This window comes from Pristiophorus japonicus, chromosome 4, assembly GCF_044704955.1.
Source record: "Pristiophorus japonicus isolate sPriJap1 chromosome 4, sPriJap1.hap1, whole genome shotgun sequence".
Lineage (NCBI taxonomy): Eukaryota > Metazoa > Chordata > Chondrichthyes > Pristiophoridae > Pristiophorus > Pristiophorus japonicus.
The window spans coordinates 152,064,679-152,086,061 of NC_091980.1; the positions used below are offsets into that span (position 1 = coordinate 152,064,679).

At 48.4% G+C, this 21,383-nt stretch overlaps 1 protein-coding gene across 1 annotated transcript in view; it reads right to left on the reverse strand.

Annotated features, from left to right (window-relative positions):
- ino80 (INO80 complex ATPase subunit) overlaps nt 1-21,383 on the reverse strand; it is a 165,546-nt gene that overhangs the window by 27,263 nt on the left and 116,900 nt on the right. The gene's annotated exons all lie outside the window — the stretch shown is intronic.

Below are 21,383 nucleotides of genomic sequence, written 5' to 3' on the forward strand. Positions count from 1 at the left end.
AATCCCGACAATGAACCGATCCGTGGCGGGGTCGTCCGGAATCCAGACATTTTTTTTTAAACTGATACCCGATGGGCCTGGGAAGGGGGAAAAACACCCCCAAAAATTTAAAAAAAACCCAAAAACAATTCATAAAACATTCACAAAACCCTTATCTACTAAACTGCTGAAAAAGAATTACAAAATAAAAACTTTAACCGACCTTTTTTGCAGGTCTTCAACGCAGGTTTTTCCCGGCCGCCGATGCTGCCGAACTCGGGACCCCCAATCCCCTAAACGCTGACCACCCCCCGCTCCAATGCCGACTCTTCCCGCTCCACTGACCCCCCACCTTTACCTGGGCCCAGGCGTTTTCGGTCTCGGGATGTGGGAAAGACGTTCCGAAATCCGGAACGGTCTCGGTCCCGAGGTTTCCGCATTTCGGACGCTCCACCTGTACCTATTTAAGTCAGGCCTAACAAACCTGCAGCAAATATAGCTTGCAACAGCTGGATTATACAGACCCATTGTACACATTCTATAAAATGAATCCCAAGCACCATGGACAGCTTCACTCGCTCGGAGGATTGGGTTTCAGGTGCTGCTACTGGCTACACTCACCCGGCACAACCCCTTTCAGTGGGGGTGGAGGGGAAATAACATGCTAAATTAAAGGTTGTACGGTTAACTTTGCAGCAGAGAATGGTTGGAAAGTATAGTGGATTGTGGTTGAGAGAGAAAAGAGGCAAAATTAAAATGCTGGAATTAAAATAGGATAGACATGGGAAATTGGTTTTAGCTCTTTTGGAGTTAGTAAGAATACTGAGACAGCTCTAGATAGTGCAGCAGTTGTTAAAGTTAGCCCTTATTTCACACCCGCAGGAGCTGAAATCAGCCAAAACAGGGAGATGGTCAATTCGCTGGCTGTTGGCAGTCGAAGGTGTAATGTATTTGCTTCTTTGCTGAAGAATTCAGAGCAACACAGAACTAGTTGGTTTGTTAACAAAGGTTTAACACTCACACTACACATTACCAGTTCATCCACTAGGCTCGCAACTGCATACCTCATCGTGGATGACCTAGACCCAACTGGCTGGGGTTTTATTGAGTCTTGTGAACATCACGTAACTGGCTAAGCCACTCACAATGCAACAAGCTCAACAAATCTGCGAGCATATTCACACGTGCATACATTTCAGAAGGGTTAACTGCTCTTCGGCTGATGAGGCGGCTTGCAGTAACTCAGTCGGGTATAGTTCAACGGTGCTTAAAACTGGCAGAGCACTCCCGTAACAGGGCTCACTTCCGATCCCCCATTTGTTTTCTTAGTCAGGACTAAACATCCTGTGCTCCTTGTGAAATTTACAACACTTTCATCTTAGAAAGGATGACATAATTGGGTCACTGAAGGGTATTCAATAACAGGTTACAAAAGGACTTACTAAGTATGGTGGAAATATTAAATAGGTACAAGTGGAGCGTCTGAAATCCAGAAACCTCGGGACCGAACCGTTCCGGATTTCGGAATGTCTTTCCCACGTTCCAAATCTGGAACTGCCTGGGCCCAGGTAACAGGGGGTGGTCCGGCAGCAGAGCGGGGGAGGCGAGTCCGGTAGCAGAGCGGTAGGGAGGGGTGGCGGGTCCAGCAGTTGAGCGGGAGGGGGGCGGCAGGTCCGCATTTCGGAACATTTTCCAGACCATCCCGCCATGGATCAGCCCGGTGACCGGATTCCAGAACATTCCGAATTTCGGAACTCCGGTTGCTCACCCTTGAAGATGATGCTCTAATATTATAATTTAATACTAGTTTTGTTAGTAATATTAACATAGATAAGCATACTGTTTTCAAAAGAATTAAGAAGTTGAAAACAGATAGAGCAGCAGGGCCGGATGGTCCTCCGGGAGATGGGACATGTGCTGTGTGAGCCCCTCCGGGAGATGGGACATGTGCTGTGTGAGCCCCTCCGGGAGATGGAACATGTGCTGTGTGAGCCCCTCCTGGAGATGGGACATGTGCTGTGTAAGTCCCTCCGGGAGATGGGACATGTGCTGTGTGAGGGTCCTCCGGGAGATGGGACATGTGCTGTGTGAGCCCCTCCGGGAGATGGGACATGTGCTGTGTGAGGGTCCTCCGGGAGATGGGACATGTGCTGTGTAAGTCCCTCCGGGAGATGGGACATGTGCTGTGTGAGGGTCCTCCGGGAGATGGGACATATGCTGTGTGAGCCCCTCCGGGAGATGGGACATGTGCTGTGTGAGGGTCCTCCGGGAGATGGGACATGTGCTCTGTGAGCCCCTCCGGGAGATGGGACATGTGCTGTGTGAGCCCCTCCGGGAGATGGGACATGTGCTGTGTGAGCCCCTCCGGGAGATGGGACATGTGCTGTGTGAGGGTCCTCCGGGAGATGGGACATGTGCTGTGAGAGTCCCTGGCCTGCATGTTTAATAGCTCACTGCACTCTGGAATGGTTCCTACAGATTGGAAGGAGGCTAAAGTAGTCCCCATTTTTAAAAAGGTGACAAAGCTGACCTGGGTAACTATAGGCCCATCAGTTTATCAGTAATAGAAACATAGAAACATAGAAAATAGGTGCAGGAGTAGGCCATTCGGCCCTTCTAGCCTGCACCGCCATTCAATGAGTTCATGGCTGAACATGCAACTTCAGTACCCCATTCCTGCTTTCTCACCATACCCCTTGATCCCCCTAGTAGTAAGGACTTCATCTAACTCCCTTTTGAATATATTTAGTGAATTGGCCTCAACTACTTTCTGTGGTAGAGAATTCCGCAGGTCCACCACTCTCTGGGTGAAGAAATTCCTCCACATCTCGGTCCTAAATGGCTTACCCCTTATCCTTAGATTGTGACCCCTGGTTCTGGACTTCCCCAACATTGGGAACATTCTTCCTGCATCTAACCTGTCTAACCCCGTCAGAATTTTAAACGTTTCTATGAGGTCCCCTCTCATTCTTCTGAACTCCAGTGAATACAAGCCCAGTTGATCCAGTCTTTCTTGATAGGTCAGTCCCGCCATCCCGGGAATCAGTCTGGTGAACCTTCGCTGCACTCCCTCAATAGCAAGAATATCCTTCCTCAGGTTAGGAGACCAAAACTGTACACAATACTCCAGGTGTGGCCTCACCAAGGCCCTGTACAACTGTAGCAACAACTCCCTGCCCATGTACTCAAATCTCCTCGCTATGAAGGCCAACATGCCATTTGCTTTCTTAACCGCCTGCTGTACCTGCATGCCAACCTTCAATGACTGATGTACCATGACACCCAGGTCTCTTTGCACCTCCCCTTTTCCTAATCTGTCACCATTCAGATAATAGTCTGTATCTCTGTTTTTTCCATCAAAGTGGATAACCTCACATTTATCCACATTATACTTCATCTGCCATGCATTTGCCCACTCACCTAACCTATCCAAGTCGCTCTGCAGCTGAATAGCATCCTCCACGCAGCTCACACTGCACCCAACTTAGTGTCATCCGCAAATTTGGAGATACTACATTTAATCCCCTCGTCTAAATCATTAATGTACAGTGTAAACAGCTGGGGCCCCAGCACAGAACCCTGCGGTACCCCATTAGTCACTGCCTGCCATTCTGAAAAGTCCCCATTTACTCCTACTCTTTGCTTCCTGTCTGACAACCAGTTCTTAATCCATGTCAGCACACTACCCCCAATCCCATGTGCTTTAACTTTGCACATTAATCTATTGTGTGGGACCTTGTCGAAAGCCTTATGAAAGTCCAAATATACCACATCAACTGGTTCTCCTTTGTCCACTTTACTGGAAACATCCTCAAAAAATTCCAGAAGATTTGTCAAGCATGATTTCCCTTTCACAAATCCATGCTGACTTGGACCTATCATATCACCTCTTTCCAAATGCGCTGCTATGACATCCTTAATAATTGATTCCATCATTTTACCCACTACCGATGTCAGGCTGATTCCCTGTTTTCTCTCTCCCTCCTTTTTTAAAAAGTGGGGTTACATTGGCTACCCTCCACTCCATAGGAACTGATCCAAAGTCAATGGAATGTTGGAAAATGACTGTCAATGCATCCACTATTTCCAAGGCCACCTCCTTAAGTACTCTGGGATGCAGTCCATCAGGCCCTGGGGATTTATCGGCCTTCAATCCCATCAATTTCCCCAACACAATTTCCCGACTATTAAAGATTTCCCTCAGTTCCTCCTCCTTACTAGACCCTCCGACCCCTTTTATATCCGGAAGGTTGTTTGTGTCCTCCTTAGTGAATACGGAACCAAAGTACTTGTTCAATTGGTCCGCCATTCCTTTGTTCCCCGTTATGACTTCCCCTGATTCTGACTGCAGGGGACCTACGTTTGTCTTTACTAACCTTTTTCTCTTTACATATCTATAGAAACTTTTGCAATCCATCTTAATGTTCCCTGCAAGCTTCTTCTCATACTCCATTTTCCCTGCCCTAATCAAACCCTTTGTCCTCCTCTGCTGAGTTCTAAATTTCTCCCAGTCCCCAGGTTCGCTGCTATTTCTGGCCAATTTGTATGCCACTTCCTTGGCTTTAATACTATCCCTGATTTCCCTTGATAGCCATGGTTGAGCCACCTTCCCTTTTTTATTTTTACACCAGACAGGAATGTACAATTGTTGTAGTTCATCCATGCGGTCTCTAAATGTCTGCCATTGCCCATCCACAGTCAACCCCTTCAGTATCATTCGCCAATCTATCCTAGCCAATTCACGCCTCATACCTTCAAAGTTACCCTTCTTTAAGTTCTGGACCATGGTCTCTGAATTAACTGTTTCATTCTCCATCCTAATGCAGAATTCCACCATATTATGGTCACTCTTCCCCAAGGGGCCTCGCAGAACGAGATTGCTAATTAATCCTCTCTCATTACACAACACCCAGTCTAAGATGGCCTCCCCCCTAGTTGGTTCCTCGACATATTGGTCTAAAAAACCATCCCTTATGCACTCCAGGAAATCCTCCTCCACCGTATTGCTTCCAGTTTGGTTAGCCCAATCTATGTGCATATTAAAGTCACCCATTATAACTGCTGCACCTTTATTGCACGCACCCCTAATTTCATGTTTGATGCCCTCCCCAACATCACTACTACTGTTTGGAGGTCTGTACACAACTCCCACTAACGTTTTCTGCCCTTTGGTGTTCTGCAGCTCTACCCATATAGATTCCACATCATCCAAGCTAATGTCCTTCCGAACTATTGCCTTAATTTCCTCCTTAACCAGCAATGCTACCCCACCTCCTTTTACTTTTATTCTATCTTTCCTGAATGTTGAATACCCCTAGATGTTGAGTTCCCAGCCTGATCATCCTGGAGCCACGTCTCCGTAATCCCAATCACATCATATTTGTTAACATCTATTTGCACAGTTAATTCATCCACCTTATTACGGATACTCCTTGCATTAAGACACAAAGCCTTCAAGCTTGTTTTTTTAACACCCTTTGTCCTTTTAAAATTTTGCTGTACAGTGGCCCTTTTTGTTCTTTGCCTTGGGTTTCTCTGCCCTCCACTTTTCCTCATCTCCTTTCTGTCTTTTGCTTTTGCCTCCTTTTTGTTTCCCTCTGTCTCCCTGCATTGGTTCCCATCCCCCTGCCATATTAGTTTAACTCCTCCCCAACAGCACTAGCAAACACTCCCCCTAGGACATTGGTTCCGGTCCTGCCCAGGTTTGTACTGGTCCCACCTCCCCCAGAACCGGTTCCAATGGCCCAGGAATTTGAATCCCTCCCTGCTGCACCACTGCTCAAGCCACGTATTCATCTGCGCTATCCTGCGATTCCTACTCTGACTATCACGTGGCACTGGTAGCAATCCCGAGATTACTACTTTTGAGGTCCTACTTTTTAATTTGGCTCCTAGCTCCTTAAATTCGTTTCGTAGGACCTCATCCCTTTTTTTTTTACCTATGTCGTTGGTACCAATGTGCACCACGACAACTTGGCTGATCTCCCTCCCTTTTTAGAATGTCCTGCACCCGCTCCGAGACATCCTTGACCCTTGCACCAGGGAGGCAACATACCATCCTGGAGTCTCGGTTGCGGCCGTAGAAACGCCTATCTATTCCCCTTACAATTGAATCCCCTATCACTATCGCTCTCCCACTCTTTTTCCTGCCCTCCTGTGCAACAGAGCCAGCCACGGTGCCATGAACTTGGCTGCTGCTGCCCTCCCCTGATGAGTCATCCCTCTCAACAGTACCCAAAGCAGTGTATCTGTTTTGCAGGGGGATGACCACAGGGGACTCCTGCACTACCTTCCTTGCACTGCTCTTCCTGTTGGTCTTCCATTCCCTTTCTGGCTGTGGACCCTTTCCCTGCGGTACGACCAACTCGCTACACGTGCTACTCACGTCATTCTCAGCATCGTGGATGCTCCAGAGTGAATCCACCCTCAGCTCCAACTCCGCAACGCTGGGGTGGAGAGTGTATGTTGTGATACACCAGGGATCGCAATTGTGTAGGACAGGCTGGATGGGCCAGACGGTCTTTACCTGTCCGTCATTTTTTCAATGTTTGCATAATTCTTGAACTGCTCGGATTCACTGGAACACCAAAAGGCCCTGGGTTTTATGATGGGCGGGGAATTGAGAGAATTCCACTCTGACCTTTTTGTTATTTGAATGAACTCAGTTGAATTCCACCCCACTCCCAGTTTTGGTGTGAAATATTGTGCCTGAGCAATGCAACTGTGTTCTCCATCAGAACAGTCAACATTGAGTCACTGACAGGAAATCTCTTTCACAGATGCTAGGAGCCATTATGATTGTGTAACTTGAAAATTGCAAGTGCATTCGGTCTTGAAAAAGGTAAAAAAAAACCTCAATGGTATCCGGGACAAAATGGTCGGACAGTGCTCAAAAACCTCACGCCAGTTTCCATTGCTGATTACTATTTTAAAGACCGACTGCCCCACGACCCAGTAAGCTGATCTCAGCCATGGTAGCACAGGGTGAATACAATTAGCTGTGGGTGGTGGTGACTCCACCCCTAATGACGATCTGCGGACTCTTGCGGCAAAACACAGGTATGTGGTCATGTTCACCCACACATGAAGGGCCACTTGGGTGATGTACCAGAGGGCTGCTAGTGCCTTTGGAACTGTATCCCAAGCACCTTCCCGACAGAAGGAGGAGAAGATACTGTTAACTGCAGGATTCCCCACACAAGATTATTTACTGTTTGCTGAAAAGGGGAAGTAAGCTTCCATAATCTGCACCAGGCAAGTCTCCTTTTCCTGCAGGGTATTCAAACAAGTTCTGATGGGTGGTGCAGAGTAAATCTCATCCCTTTTCCTGCCCCCCTCTTCGCCCTGTGGAAAAATAGCAAGCACCCACAGGAAAAAGGCGAGGATCGATACAGGTCCATTTATTCTAAAGACACCTAGAACACATCCATTTTTTTTAATGAAGAACAAACATTGCAAAGTTGACAATTCCAATATTTTGAATCCATATATCCAGTCACCATCACAGATGGGAAAACTTCTCGCCAACATCTGATCTGCTCCAACTGAAGAGGCTGGAAATCTGGGAGCTGTTGGCGGCTCGTTACAGGGAGAAAAGAAAACTAAACTTTCTTCGGGCGTTTTACCAGCCGTTGCATATATCAGGCAAACCACGTTTGCACGAACGCGCCAGTTCAGGCTTGGGCTGATAAATGCCAACATTCGTGCCATACAAGTGCCAGGCAATGCCCATCTCTATCCAGCAAGATTCCAACCACCTTCCCTTGATATTCAACAGCATTCCCATCACTGAATGCCCCACCAACTATCTGGGGATCACCATTTACCAGAAACTTAACTGGACCAGCCAGAAAAATACCGTGATATCAAGAGCAGGTCAGAGGTCGAGTATTCTGCACCTCCTGACACCCTAAAGCCTTTCCACCATCTACAAGACACAAGTCAGGAGTGTGATGGAATACTCTCCACTTGCCTGGATGAGTTGCAGCTCCAACAACACTCAAGAAGCTCAACACCATCCAGGACAAAGCAGCCCGTTTGATCGACACCCTATCCACCACCGGCGCACCATGGCTGCAGTGTGTACATCTACTCCTATCTGCATTTGGTGAAACAGATTGTCCTATACGCCTACATGATACGTCCTAATGGCCTGCCACTACTTCACCAAGGTGGCTAGTTTCCTTCCCTTGTACAGTGAACCTCCACCCGAGTGACAATGGGTGCATGGCTTGGCAATGATTCGATGTTTCTCTCAGCACACATTGCGCCCACAGCAGCTGGCAATCACAGTCCCATTATAAATACATGGTCTCAAACGTGTTTATAGTGGGAGTGCCTCGCACCTCTTGGGGGTCGGGGGAGGGATGGACTGGCCAAAAGGCTGCCGCTGATTGCTGAGCACAACGTTCATATGTTGCCATGGCATTGATCAAGCTGAGTGGACTTCTGGCCAATAACTGCAGCTGGAGCCTGTTTACTGACTGATCCTGCCCAGGCCTGTGCTTCCTGCCTCCCCCTTGCTGAAGTGCTCTTACTAAGCTGAAGCCACTCCACCTCTTTTGTTTGCGAGCACACACCTGCCTAATGTGAGCTGGCCATACACCAGCTGATGCTTCCCTTTAATTACTGATTTTCCAGATTGCTGCTGAGTTTTGACACAAGCTGACATTGCAATTCCAGCAGCAACTTGAACCAGATCCTCAGCTCACTTGCTCGCCCAAAACAGCATCAACATGAATAATTCATCGGTAGTTTAAAGGGACAGGATCCCCTTTGGTTGGCTCGACCCAGTTGGAAGGATTAAGCAGAGCCCATCAGGTGTTAAGAGGGCTGCAGCAGCTCGACTATAAAATGAGCTGCCAGGCTCACTGCAGAGCTCCGAATAGACCCTGCCATCTTCTGTCCATCACTCTACCTGGGACTGGAACAGAACACAACCTTCTTATCTCAGTTCTCTTCCAGCACAAGCAAACTGATTTGAGCTGGGAATTGGATCCAGATTAGTCTAAATTTAAAAAGATTGCAATTCACTTGTCCATTTCTTGTCCGGTTTCCTCCATTCTTCATGTGAGCCTAGACAGTGAACGTCAGCAGGATTCAGGGCTAATATACCAGGAAGTGCCCACACATGGAATGGACTCAGATAGAGTGGTGGAGCTGAAGACCCCGAGGTCATTTGCATGGTAACAGTTTCAGGCAGGTTTGGTCCATCCAGACCACCCATTCACAGCATGCCCTGGGAACATTTCTAATTTACCCGAAATTTGTTGTAGTGCGAAGAGGTTAGCCTTTCCTCATCCATAATTATCGAGATTTTCTATCAAAGGGGGCACAGCTGACCCTGTCATCAAGCGACCTCTGACCTTTCCAGCATCTATCAACAGAGGAATCTGGTCATTTTTCATTCCTTATGGCCCAACAACTTGCATTTATATAGCTCCTCCAATGTAGGGATTTTACAGGCCTAATCAGACAAAAATTAACACTGAACCAAAGAGGGAGATACAAGAGGGCGAATAAAAATTTGGTCATAAAGGTGGGTTTGAGGAGGATCTTAAAGGAGAGAGTTGTAGAGAGGGTGGCTGAAGGCACGGCTGCCGATGGAGGGAAGAAGGAATGTTGAGATTCACAAGAGAGCAGAGTTGCAGAAAGGTAAAGTTCTTGGAGTGTTGCAGGGCTAGAGAAGGTTACAGAGATAAGGAGGAGTAAGGCTATGAAGAGATTTTAATAAAAGGATGAAAATGTTAAGCTTGAGATGTAAAGGGATCAGGAGCCGATGGAGGCGAGTGAGCACAGTGGCGGCAGGGGAGTGGCACCTGGTACAGAATATGGTTCAGGGTTCCTGCAATCTCCCCACAGACCCATCACTGCTCCCCACAGGCCCATCGCTGCTCCCCACACCCTCCCCACAGACCCATCACTGCTCCCCACAGGCCCATCGCTGCTCCCCACACCCTCCCCACAGGCCCATCGCTGCTTCCCAGACCCTCCCCACAGGCCCATCACTGCTCCCCACACCCTCCCCACAGGCCCATCACTGCTCCCCACAGGCCCATCACTGTTCCCCGCACCCTCCCCACAGGCCCATCGCTGCTCCCCACACCCTCCCCACAGGCCCATCACTGCTCCCCACACCCTCCCCACAGGCCCACCACTGCTCCCCACAGGCCCATCACTGTTCCCCGCACCCTCCCCACAGGCCCATCGCTGCTCCCCACAGGCCCATCACTGCTCCCCACACCCTCCCCACAGGCCCATCGCTGCTCCCCACACCCTCCGCACAGGCCCATCACTGCTCCCCGCACCCTCCCCACAGGACAATCACTGCTCCCCACACACTCCCCACAGGCCCATCGCTGCTCCCCACAGACCCATCACTGCTCCCCACAGGCCCATCACTGCTCAGCACACCCTCCCCATAGGCCCATCGCTGCTCCCCACACCCTCCCCACAGGACCATCACTGCTCCCCACAGCCTCCCCACAGGCCCATCACTGCTCCCCACAGGCCCATCACTGTTCCCCGCACCCTCCCCACAGGCCCATCGCTGCTCCCCACACCCTCCCCACAGACCCATCACTGCTCCCCACAGGCCCATCACTGCTCCCCACACCCTCCCCACAGGCCCATCGCTGCTCCCCACACCCTATCCACAGGCCCATCACTGCTCCCCACAGGCCCATCACTGCTCCCCACACCCTCCGCACACGCCCATCACTGCGCCACACACCCTCCCCACAGGCCCATCACAGCTCCCCACAGGCCCATCACTGCTCCCCACATGCTCTCCACAGGCCCATCACTGTTCCCCGCACCCTCCCCACAGGCCCATCACTGCTCCCCGCACCCTCCTCACAGGCCCAACACTGCTCCCCACAGGCCCAACACTGCTCCCCGCACCCTCCCCACAGGCCCATCACTGCTCCCCGCACCCTCCCCACAGGCCCAACACTGCTCCCCACAGGCCCATCATTGCTCCCCGCACCCTCCCCACAGGCCCATCACTGCTCCCCACACCCTCCCCACACGCCCATTACTGCGCCACACACCCTCCCCACAGGCCCATCAATGCTCCCTACAGGCCCATCGCTATTCCCCGCACCCTCCCCACAGGCCCATCACTGCTCCCCGCACCCTCCCCACGGCCTCATCACTGCTCCCCGCACCCTGCCCGCAGGCCCATCACTGCTCTCCGCACCCTCCCCACAGGCCCAACACTGCTCCCCACAGGCCCATCACTGCTCCCCGCACCCTCCCCGCAGGCCCATCACTGCTCCCCGTAGGCCCATCACTGCTCCCCGCACCCTCCCCACAGGCCCATCACTGCTCCCCGCACCCTCCCCACAGGCCCAACACTGCTCCGCACAGGCCCATCACTGCTCCCCGCACCCTCCCCACAGGCCTATCACTGCTCCCCACACCATCCCCGCAGGCCCATCACTGCTCCCCACATCCTGCCCACAGGCCCATCACTGCTCCCCACATCATGCCCGCAGGCCCATCACTGCTCCCCGCACCCTGCCCGCAGGCCCATCACTGCTCCCCGCACCCTCCCCACAGGCCCAACACTGCTCCCCGCACCCTCCCCACAGGCCCATCACTGCTCTCCGCACCCTGCCCGCAGGCCCATTACTGCTCCCCGCACCCTGCCCACAGGCCCAACACTGCTCCCCACAGGCCCATCACTGCTCCCCACACCCTCCGCACACGCCCATTACTGCGCCACACACCCTCCCCACAGGCCCATCAATGCTCCCTGTACCCTCCCCACAGGCCCATCACTGCTCCCAGGCACACCGCACTGTTAGCACTGGTTCTGCCTCATGCGATGCTCTATAGCACCTTGCTGAAGGTGATGCGCACAAATGTTGTTGGGGATTAGGCCTGGACAGTGACGACGGTTAAATGCAGTGGTTTGCAATCAAATTTCCTGTTACTGCCAACGAGGTGCAGCATTTGCTGAGCATTCACCTCCTCTAAGTGTGCAAGCTACGGGCTCGGCAGCTCTCCAGCTCAGATGTGATTACGTACTGTGTGAAGGAATTTATTTGCTGAGGGAGTATGTAGGAGTGAAGTGTCTTTCTACACATCAGCATGCATTAAGAGTCTGTGACGCGAGGCAAGCTGAGTGAGGGAATCAAGTCTTGTTATGAAAGCACTGGTCCCATTACGTTGCTGGCTAGATTCCCATACTTGGGATAGGAAATGTAACAAAGAGATCTGTTTGACCGTAACGCCTTGTTCTGATACTGGTTTATGTAAAACCAGAAGTAATTACATCCATTCTTTTCCACTGTCATAATGCACAAAGGGCTGTTCAGACTGATTGTCATCACACAACTCTAAACAACCACAAAGTTAGACATTTGGTATTTAACATTGATGTCACTGATTAGCTTGGTGCCTAGTTACACCAGTTTTTTTTGGGGGGGGGGGAGAAATAATTACATTACCCCACAAGCTCCAGAGCCTGATGCCTTTAAACAACTTGCATTGATATAGTGCCTTTAACATAGTAAAACAATCCGAGGCACTTCACAGAGCGTTATAGGACACAATTTGACACCGAGCTACCAAACTAGATATTAGGAAAGGATGTGGTAGGTTTTAAGGAATATCTTAAAGGAGAGGGAGACTTAGGGCCTAGGCAGCTGTATGCATGTCCGCCATGGTGAAGCAAATCTAATCGGGGACGCACAAGAAGCCAGTATTGGAGGAGCGCAGAGATCCAAGAGGGTTGTAGTGCTGGAGAAGGTTACAGAGATAGAGACAGACCTGTACCCACTTAGATCCCAGTGTTACACAGTGGCAGACCTGAACCCACCTATACCCCAGTGTTACACAGTGACAGACATGTACCCATCAGTACTGTACACCAGTTTACCCAAGTATTATACAGCGACAGACCTGGACCCACCTAGATCCCAGTGTTACACAGTGGCAGACCTGTACCCACCTATATCCCAGTGTTACACAGTTATAGACCTGTACCCACCTATATTTCAGTGTAACAGTGACAGACCTGTACCCACCAATACCCCAGTGTTACACAGTGACAGACATGTACCCACTAGTACTGTACACCAGTGTACCCAAGTATTATACAGCGACAGACCTGTACCCACCTAGATCCCAGTGTTACACAGTGGCAGACCTGTACCCACCTATATCCCAGTGTTACACAGTTATAGACCTGTACCCACCTATATCTCAGTGTAACAGTGACAGACCTGTACCCACCAATACCCCAGTGTTACACAGTGACAGTCATGTACCCACCAGTACTGTACACCAGTGTACCCAAGTATTATACAGTGACAGACCTGTACCCACCTAGATCCCAGTGTTACACAGTGGCAGACCTGTACCCACCTATATCCCAGTGTTACACAGTGACAGACATGTACCCACCAGTACTGTACACCAGTGTACCCAAGTATTATACAGCGACAGACCTGTACCCACCAGTACTAAGTGCTCACTCCAGACACAAGTTTGGAAGGACAGAATCTATCATTATAATGCAGGATATTTTTTCAGTGTTGGTGGGAACAATATGTAGATTCCACACTCCTCCACTTAGACTTTACTAAAATTCTCGTGACAACACTGGATACCTTTAGCCAATATCGCTTCTGAATTTGTTTTGACCATGGTGTTACTATTCTCCTTTTCTCAATTCTTTATCCATCTTGTCAACTGAAGTTTGCCAATTGCTGGATAGCATACCAATCCACCACCCCAGCAGCACAGGTTACACCTGATCAGTGGAGCTTTTCATCGCCTCCAATCCTGCCCCCAACCACATTAATGCGGCTACTTTGAGCGAATTGGCCCCCTCAGCACAAGCTGCTGCTCAGAGACCATTCCAACACTCTTGTTTTGCGGAGGAATGCACCCACTCTAATCTCTAGGCTCATTAAGGCTTGTTTATTTTAAACCCGTGTCCTCGAGCTCTGCGCTCACCGTACAAGTCAAATGGTTTGCTTTCACCTAAATCATCTGTGCCCGTCAGCACATGCCTTGGGTTAGGTATCCAGGCTTTGATTCCCCAGCAGATAAAACACAATTCAGCACCGAGAGTCTAAGGTCTTGGGATCATCCGAGTTACTCTCATCAGTAAAATTATAACCATCCTCTCCACTCAGTATGTGTGAATGACTCAGGTCATGATTGGAGACAGAATTGTAGGACAGGGACTGTTGTTGACATTCCTGTTCAGAGTACAAACACACATTTGCTCATTTGATCTATTTCCGGGTGAACCTATTTGTTGACTTGTGCTGAGCCTTGCTTCTGCCCAGGGTCTATTTTGTGACATTTTGCATCCCAATGTCCTGTGCAGACAGGGTTATGTCTCAGCTGTGGTTCAGTGGGAGCATTCTCCTGAGTCAGAAGATTCTGCGTTCAAGAGTGTGGAGCACATAATCCAGGTTGACACTCCAATGCAGTACTGAGGGATTGGTGCATTGTTGGAGGTGCCGTCTTTCCGACGAGATGTGAAAACGGGGCCACACCCGCTCTCTCAAGCGGGTGTAAAAACTCCCATGGCGCTATTTCTTACAAAAGCACAGGAGTTCTCCCCGGTGTCCTGATCAACATCACTAAAACAGATTATCTGGCCATTATCCAATTGCTGTTTGTGGGAACTTGCTGTGTTCAAATGGCACCTGAGTTTCCCACATTTCAACAGTGACTACACTTCAAAACAACTTCATTGGCTGTAAAGCGCTTTGAGATGTGCTGAGGTTGTGAAAGATGCTGCATTTCATTCACACACGTGTACATCTGCATGGCACCGAGGCGAAGGTGCCAGAACCCAGCAGCTTCTGGTTTGTGTACTGTCTGGTTATGGTTGGTTCTTCCTACGGTACATCAACATAAGGATCAGTCTCTGCAGCAGTACCAGGCTGTAGGTTTCTCCCTCGCCTGGGTTGTATGAAGTCTGTGTGTCAGCTGAGAACTTCAATGCCTTTTGGCTGCTGCTTTTCCTATATTACAACAGTGACTTCAAAATGTCCTTCATTGGCAGTACAGCGCTTTGGGACGTCTCGAGGTTGTGAAAGGCGCCATTATAAATGCAAGTTCTTCCTTTGTTTTGTCACTCTTTCTGCTCTGATGTCGTATGGCACTTGTTTCTCATCCGTCACACGACTACCCTTTATCCCCTTCTTACCCAAAGGCAGAGACTCTTGCTGGGGCACCATTCCATGGGAGGCAGCTCCTTGGCATCTATTCATCTATGAACAATCACTAGATCTGCACTGACATGGCTGTAAGTATGAGTAAAGGAGCTGCTCATACATGACCAAGATAGTGGATCGGGCCTGAGATTGTTACTAACACCACAGGAGTTAATGGCACTGATTCGCTTTGGTGTCATTACATGTACTCCTAGTACAAGTTCCCTCACAGTGTGTATTCAAAGTGTTGGTTAAATCGTGTACTGGCTTAAACCAGGATTAGTTTGAACAAATGCATTAGAAAATAATGATTGAAATGACAAACAACAGACTTGCCAGGCTCAGAAACAGTGCAATACCAATCGCACCCATCCAGGCATGCTCCCTGATGTTTGTTACGGATAGGTGAGGTACACATAGGGTTAAAAAAATCTCTCCAATGGAAGAGACAGAAGGCAATCATTGTCAAGCGGATGCTGAGCCAGGGTCACTAGGCAACAGGCTTTCTAAATGAGCTTGTTCAATCAGTTTGACTGACACTGCAGTTTGGTTTGGATCAAATCTCAGGATGTGCTAATTGCTGACATGGCCCAACACTCACAAGGTGTGTCACTGGGAATGACTGCAGGCTCAGGATCTTTCCATGAATAGTCAACTCCTGCTCCAGTACAGTGAAAGCTTTCCAACCAAGGCAGCTAGACAGCTGAGGGGGAAGAGAGCTCAGTGTACAAAAAGGCTCCAATCAGACAGATGGGGATACAAAGTGAGTCCGCTCACGTATCCAGGGGTCAGAAATTACCATGGGACCGATGAAACTGTAATAAAGGAATGTGAAATCATGAGCTGTAAATTGCCTATGGGAGATGCCTGTGTAAGCACCAAGAAACGGCAGAACCTTTATCAGTACTGCTATACAGAGCCTCAACATGCCAGGAAACTGTCGGAGTACTTCAGTGACCGCTTTACAGGTAAACATGGCACCATATAAAATGTGTCAGTGAAGCTTACTTCCCATTTTAACTGTAAGCTTCAGCGTGCCTCATTCAACGCACCATCGCTAATCCATGTTTAGAAAAAGTTAAGTTATCTGCACCACATTCCAAATGTGACAATCCAATGTTATCACACGAGCTGTGGGGAAAACTGAGGTGAAGGACCAAAGCCCACAGAGCAGAACTGCATCAAGATTTAAAAAGAGTATGAGAAAAGGCAAAATAAATCAGAAAATAGGGATTAGGAGACACCAAACTTGGGTTTTAAAACAGAAAAAGGGTGACGGAGGAGAGGGGGAGACAGAGGAGAGCCGGGGGTGGGGCAAGAATATCAATGGGTGAAAGAGTAAGGGTGCAGTTAATGATCAACGGGCAGCTGCATTGGTGAGACTTGCAAGAGGCAGGAAGGAGCTGCAGTATTCGGGCAAGTTCACAGCAACTCTCCCACACATACTGTTGCCAACTGGAAGCAGCAGCAGATCTTTCTTTCTATGCAGTCTGCAATGACAAACTTGAAAATATATTTAGTGTTTTTATTGAGAGAAAAGCCTGCTGCTAGTGTGGTGCAGTGCTGATATATGCATGGTGTAGCTGTCAGCTGGATATCCAAGTGCATCAGCATAGCAATGAGACTGGAGTTAGGAGCCAAGCCAGATCGGAGATAGACTTCAGGTTTGTGTCACTGTTTGTCTCTCTGGTGTTGAAATTAGTGTTAAACTGTTTCACCTATTCCCCAATAATGATGAATGATGTCACCACCCAGTGTAGCACTGAGCTGTACACATGAGCTCAATCACTCAGCCTGTCCTGATCTCAACCAAGGAGGTGGCAGGGAGGGATCAGAGGGCTGCCAAAATCCGGAGAGCCAAAGCCCGGCTACAGGTAGTATCTTCAAGAGAGGGGATTAGCGAAATGCTCAGTATATTCTACATGATCTTAAAAAAAACCCTGCAGTTAGCAGGTCTTCCTCACAGGTGGGTAAACAGGTTACTGGGCAGCTTCCCACTGCACAGTCTCAATTTACAACGAGCGAAGCTTCCCACTGCACGTCGAGGTGGACAAGATACATTGCTGATTATGTAACACAAGTTGGGGCCCCACAAGTTAACAGCTGCCTGGATCAGAGCAGCTGCACACAAAACGTTGCACTGCACTCGTGACAAGTCTTCGAAGTACGATTTTTATGATAGCTTCTGTTCAAAGTAGGTGGTTTTGTAAATTAAAATAAGTTTATGTGTGGTCTTCATTGACGATAAAACTTCCACAGACAGGCTGGCAGCATTGAATTCATGCTATTACATGCCTGGTGCATGAGGTGCAGTTGTAAGGTCAAAGCAGCTTGTTGCAGGAACAGACTGGTAGATCAGATCCATCATCATCATCATCATAGGCAGTCCCTCGAAGTGAGGATGACTTGTTTCCACGCCAAAAAGATATGAGTTCACAGGTGCTTCAATGAAGGACCTAATATTCCAGATCCCGAACCACATCGTGAAGGCTGGAAGATACCTGTGCTTGGTTTAACTAGAAGCTGCACAAGCTATCCCAATGCTATCGCAGGTTCACCCCACGATGAGCTTTATACTTCACGCGTGGTGTATGTTGCCATCACCTGAGCTAGCTGCCAGGACATCACCTGATGTAGTACTCAGCACCACCTCTCAAATCCACACTGAAATCAGTTAAAACTAAAACCAAATGATTCCAATATAGAAATGATACTGAATTAGGCTTGTCGTATACATACAATGCCCAGAGCTTTACACAAACTTAAACCCTCGTGGTACAAGTTGTGGTAACTCACCTGTGCTTCAAACACTACAAGTTAGAGATTCTGCAATTCATCACTGTGTATATGTACATTTACAGACAACATTCTTACAATAGACCAGAGTATAGTCTCTGCCATGTGTTTCTACATACAATACACACAGGCAGTTCACAACAGAGCAGATGAGAAGGATTCTGTTGACAGACATGTTATTTATAGGGAATCAGAAGATTAGCATCGAAACCTGGGATGGAAAAAAAGTCACACCGATTCCCATTATATTCTACTGAATTCAGCATCTGCGTATCTCGTATTTTTGTTGTTTATCTAGCTTTTCCTGTGGTAAATATTAGCAAAACTCATTTAGATGGGAATTTGTTGCTCTCCAACTCCCTGAGCAGAAAGATACAATGGCCGGGATTGTGCAGTCAGCAGTGAACAAACGCGCGCGCTGTCCATTACACAAACACCTTTTAGGGGCTTTTGCACTGGAAGTTGCAGTGATTAGAAATCCATTTTGTCGCTGTGCCCTATACAGGGGATCTGTGTGAACAGGTCAAGCAATGTCTCTTCAACCAATCAGATTGAAGAATCCTTACTGAGGCAGAGTAGAAACCAATCTCTAATAATAATTAAAATCTGAAGGAATGAGACTCCACACTTGTTAGTCAATTTTCAGTGCCAGAGATGTTGTTTAGCAGTAATTAAGATTTATCACGCCATTAAAAATTCACTTGAATAGCCAAGCGCTAACTTTTCCTGGCGTGTTTAAATGGGTGCCCAATGGATAACAACGCGTTCCATGTGTTTCAATGCTGGTGACGTCCCAGTGCAGCACAGCTCGTGGCACACAGCAGGGCAGCTTGGACAGTAACATCTTGATTTCCGCGTTTAACTGCCTATGTGCTGTCGTTGGAAGTTGCTGTCTGATTTACTCTTTAATAACGGTGAGCCCTGATAGCGTCACCATTATTTTTACCTCAAAATCCGGGCCAATGTGTCTACACATCAGACTTAGGCGATCAGCTGAACCACTTTGGGTCCTTTTCATCCCACGTGAACTGCTAATTTTTTTTAAAAACGGATAGCCGGAAGTGAGTAACAGGCTGGAATCTAATAGAGAGGTTTGGGGGAAATTATATACAATATAATAGATACCCCGGAGTGAGTTACCGTCTAGAATCTAAGAGGGGGGCTCGGGTGGTTTATATATAGAACAGATACCCCGGAGTGAGTTACCGGCTGGAATCTAATCGTGAGGTTCGGGTGATTTATATATAGAAACGCCTACCTGAGAGTGAGTTACAGACTGGCGTTTCAAGTAGAGACCATCCCTTGCCCATCAGAACTGTGACAAATATGTAACAAAACGTTGATGGATGTTTTTGTGACTGGAAGGATGTTTCCAGTGGGGTTCCGCAGGGCTCCTTGCTTTTTGTGGTATATATCAACAATTTAGATTTGAATATAGGGAGTATGATTAAAAAGTTTGCAAAATTGGCTGTGTGGTTAATAATGAAGAGAAAAGTCATGGGCTGTCGGAGGATATCAATCTACTGGTCAGGTGGGCAGAGCAGTGGCAAATGGAATTTAATTCAGAGAAGTGTGAGGTGATGCACTTTGGGAGGGCTAATAAGGAAAGGGTATACACATTAAGCGGTAGGCCACTTAATAGTGTAGATGAACAAAGGGACCTTGGAGTGCTGTGTCCACAGATCCCTGAAAGTAGCAGGCCAGGTGGTTAAGGTGGTTAAGAAGGCATACGGAATGCTTGCCTTTATTGGCCGAGACATCGAATATAAGAGCAGGGAGGTTATGCTTAAATTGTATAATACTTTGGTTAGGCCACAGCTGGAGTACTGTGTGCAGTTCTGGTCGCCATATTATAGGAAATATGTGATTGCACGAGAGAGGGTGCAGAGATTTACTCGGATGATGCCTGGAATGGAGAATCTTAGTTATGAGGACAGATTGGATAGGCTGGGTTTGTTCTCATTGGAACAGAGGAGATTGAGAGGAGACCTCATTGAGGTGTACAAAATATTGAGGGACCTGGATACAGTGGATACTAAGAGTCTATTTCCATTGGTGGAGGGGTCTATTATAGGGGGCATAGTTTTAAGGTGGTTGGTGGAAGGCTTAGAGGGGATTTGAGGGGTGCTTCTTTACACAGAGGGTTGTGGGGATCTGGAACTCACTGCCTGGAAGAGTGGTGGATGCAGAAACCCTCACCACTTTTAAGAGATGGTTGGATGAGCACTTAAAGTGCAGCAACCTGCAGGGTTACGGATCTAGAGCTGGTAATTGGGATTAGACTGGATGACCTTTTGTTGGACATCGCAGTTATAATGGTAAGTACTGCAGGGAATCGAATACGACCAGGGTGATCTCCTGGACTAATTTCGATTGCCTGGATGGGTCGGAGAGGAATTTTCCCAGATTTCTTCTCCCTAAATTGGCCTGGGTTTTTATCTGGTTTTTGCCTCTCCCAGGAGATCACATGGCTCCGGTTGGTGTGGAGTGTAGAATGTTTTAGTATAAGGGGTGTCGCAGTTGTCTGAGGTGGACTGGTTGGGCTGGGTGCTCTTTGCCTTTCCGTCATTGTTCATGGGTTTGTATGTAACCTTTAGGGCTGCTGATCAAGTGCCCTGCGGCTCTTTGTCGGCCGGCGCGGACACGATGGGCCGGAATGGCCTCCTTCTGCGCTGTAAATTTCTATGTTCTATGTTTCTAAGTGGCCTTTTGTTACAAATGTTGACGGACCTTTAATTTGTCTCCATCTATTACTGCAATTTTCACATTGAAGCAAAATAATGAATTTAATTTGATAATCCTGCCAGGGTTCACTACAGTGGAATATCTACCCAGCAAGTACCCGAGGACCCTCCTAGCTCCCAGTTTTTCATGGTGCCTCTGTGAGGGGTTTACTATATTGGAATATCTACCCAGCAAGTACCCGAGGACTCCCCTAGCTCCCAGTTATTTCAGTGCTCAGTATTATAAAACTTCATGTTTTTCATCACAGTTGGACCTCGAGCCTTTTTTGGAATAAATTCCAGTAGAGCATACAAGAATATGGAATAGGAAGCACTTTGGACAGAATGAGGGCTTTTATCTGTGTATAGTTACAAGCAACTCCTTTGGTGCGGTTTTACTGGCTCCTTCACACCTGCCAGATCACCGATCACTGATAACTGAGCCTTTATAGGGAGGAACCTTCGCTTCACAATCTATATCAATGAAATATTACCCTGAAAGTATTCTGACCTTATTTAAAACCCTCTGCTTTCTCACCACACCCCGCTGGCTGCATCATGATATCAGACAAAGAGGCAACGCTCAGCACTGCACTGGACCAACCCAAGAGCCGTTTCACAGCCCCCTCTTTACGCTGAAAATGCAGCCGCGGACACTGTTCCCTCGCAGGCCCAATCCTAAATCCCAGCCCACAGTGCT